This window comes from Benincasa hispida, chromosome 9, assembly GCF_027475165.1.
Source record: "Benincasa hispida cultivar pf3 chromosome 9, pf3_genome.v1.1, whole genome shotgun sequence".
Lineage (NCBI taxonomy): Eukaryota > Viridiplantae > Streptophyta > Magnoliopsida > Cucurbitales > Cucurbitaceae > Benincasa > Benincasa hispida.
Genome location: NC_143486.1, coordinates 81787425 through 81790671, shown reverse-complemented (window position 1 = coordinate 81790671; position 3247 = coordinate 81787425). Strand labels below are relative to the sequence as shown.

General features: G+C 32.7%; 1 non-coding gene across 1 annotated transcript; it reads left to right on the top strand.

Annotated features, from left to right (window-relative positions):
* The first annotated feature begins 1987 nt into the window (after positions 1–1987).
* On the top strand, positions 1988–2074 carry TRNAS-GGA (transfer RNA serine (anticodon GGA)). The gene has a single exon. It is a non-coding gene; the product is annotated as a tRNA-Ser (tRNA).
* Positions 2075–3247: the final 1173 nt, after the last annotated feature.

Genomic DNA, 3247 nt, shown 5'->3' with positions numbered 1-3247 from the left:
TTTTCGAATTTTCATTTACGATATTAAGGACTCGTTTGATTACATTCATATTTCCTGTTTTCCATTTTTCAAGAAACGAACTTGTTTGATAACTGTTCCTATTTCTGATTTCTAAAATTTGAAGAATGTTCCCAAAAAATGAGCAAATTTGCCGGTACGATTTTAGTCATATACTAAACCGTTTCTTTTATGATAAAATGCATCCTTGGCCTATTTTTGCATGTCTACAATTTTCTTTATTGGTTGTATGTTCAAGTCTTAAGATGGACACTTTTATTTTATTTTGTTTTCTTTTATATTTATTTTCATCTTTCATATTATATTTATTAATTTTATATTTACAAAAAAAAAACTGCTATATTTATATTCTATTTCAATTTTGAATCTTAAAATTCTTCAATATTTAGATTTATATATTATTTTAATTTTCTATAAGCATGTTTATATATATATATATATATATATTTTAATTTCAAATTTCAACTCTCAAGTTGTAACATCTTAAGTTTTATATAAACTAAAATTAATTATTTTTGAAATTTTTTGGAATTTATTTCCTTAATGTTAGGAATATTTGGAACTGAATTTGAAGATAATTGAAGGGTTAATAGATATATTTAGTTTAGTTCGTTCGAGATAATTAATTTGAGGAAAATATTGATTTAAATTTTATCCCTGAAAGTTTGGATCCAAAATTTAATTTACGTTAAAGATTTTGAAAGATTTGGAATTTGGGATTTGAGATAGTCGAGATTAAAGAAGGAAAAGAGAAAAAAAAATTTAAGTTTTATATTATATATATTTATACGCACACATAAGGTTACAAAAATGGTGAAATCAAAATTCTCTTCTTCTTTCTGGCAGGCATCGTCCCCCTCCATAATCTCTCTCTATCCTTCTCGCCAGTCAACCTCACGCCATCGCCCCACGTTCTACACTTGCCCACCTATCAACGAATGCTCCTCCACCTCCGGTGTCGTCGTTCATTGTCGGTCGTTGTGCCAATAAGTTTCATCGCTAGTTTCTCTCTTATGATTTTGTCTCGCTCTCTCTAGCTCGCATCCTCACCATTGTTGCAGCTGTTGCAAGTAGCTCCGTCGTGCAGTAGCTCAGACCGTCATCACTTCACCATGGGTTCCTATTGTGTTGTGAGGTTCGGTTACAATAACACCAGTGATTTTTCCTCTTATGTTGCGTTGATTTTGTTCAATACTCACTGTTTGTTTGGCTACGAAATTTATTTCCCACTCCGTGTTGTTAGATTCACGGGTGGAAGAGTTAAAGTGTGAAGTTGTCGTTTGAAGAGGTATACGACGGGTTGGTAAACAACAATAGTCAAAAGGTAGATGGCAACGCCAACAAGTAGACGATATTGTCAAGCGGTAAACAATAGCATTTAAAAGGAGGTACACGATAGCGTCAAGTGATAGATGATAGCGTTTAGAGGAGGTAAACGATAACGTCTGAAGGAGGTAGACGATAGCGTCAGGAGATAGACGATGTCATCTAGACGATAACGTCAAGAGGTAGATGATAGCGTCAAACGATAGACGATGTCGTGTAGACGATAACGTCGAGAGGTAGACAATAGTATTTAAACAAAAGTAAACGACAGTTTTAGCTAAAAAAAAATAATTTTATTTATCTTACAGATTGGGGTAATTCTAGAAGTTTTTTGATTGAATTATGATACAAAGAGCAAAAAGAATCGAATAATTATTCTATGATTCATAAATTTTGACTAGATCTATGTATGGGATAAACAGTTGTTGGTGAAAAATTGAAAATGGTAAAAGTCGAATTTTGATAAAAAAAAGGAATCATAGTTTAAAAAACTAAATAGAATCATGAGCTAAAAGTATCCATTAAACATAGTTAAAAAAAAATATATTGTTATAGTTAGAATTGGTTGGACGTGCCTATCAAAAATAAATTGAATATGAATGACTCACTATTAACTCGGTTTCTGGGCCAGAATCATTCTGTAGGAGAGATGGCCGAGTGGTTGAAGGCGTAGCATTGGAACTGCTATGTAGGCTTTTGTTTACCGAGGGTTCGAATCCCTCTCTTTCCATACTAATTCAACAATGTTACTGACCACAATGTATCAAATCAAATAACAATGGATACTATTATTCCAACGGTTAGACCTTTCTTGGATATAGATTCTCTATTTCGAATTTTTCATTTTTGTGGTACGGAAACGAAAAGACTGGAAAGACTGGACAAGAGATGAAAATCCCCCTCCCGCTCAATGATACATGAATGATAGAAAATGGAAGTAGAGCACGTAGAGCCTTGAATCCAAATACATTACCGACGATGGAAGTAAACATGTTAGTAACAAAACTTCTTCAAAAAGGTCTAGGGGACAAGCTACATAAGCAATATATTGATTTTCTTCTCCAGGAACAGGCTCGATTCCATAACATCATCCTTTGTAACGATCAAGACGGATAAGCCCATCAGTCCACACAATTGTCCATGTACCAGTAGAAGATTCAGCAGCTACAGCGACCCCTGCTTCCTCAGGTGGAACTCTCGGTTTAGGAGTTACTCGGAATGTTGCCAAGATATCAGTATCTTTGGTTTCATATTCAGGAGTATAATAAGTCAATTTATAATCTTTAACACCAACTTTGAATCCAACACTTGCTTTAGTCTCTGTTTGTGGTGACATAAGTCCCTCCCTACAACTCATGAATTAAGAATTCTCGCAACAACAAGGTCTACTCGACATGAATTAGGAGTTAATGAAACCTTTTATAGGAATCCTTTCACAAAATTATCAACTAATCAGAATGGTTCGTTATTAGACCATGGTATTTGATTCACCAAATACAACATTATTGTATACTCTTTCATATGTATGGCGCAACCCATTCCTTTTTTTTTTTTTTTTTTTCAAATTTGTAATCTAATCTTTTTCCTCAAAATATTGAAATAAAAAAAAATTCACTCTTGATAGTGATATATGTTGTATATGTAAATCCTAGATGTGAAAATATGTGGAATTCCTATGAAAAAAAAAGAAAGGGTATAGGTAGAAAAAAGAAAAAACTAATAGATTACACCTAAATCGATATGCTGAAATAAGAAATAAGGACCAATGAAATGAAAAAATGACTCATAAATAGAGTTCAGGTTCGAATTCCATAGATAATATGGATGGTAATGTATATAATGATAGGCAAATGAAAGACTTTCGAAAAATTTTTATCCATCCACTTGATATTTTGAAAATGGG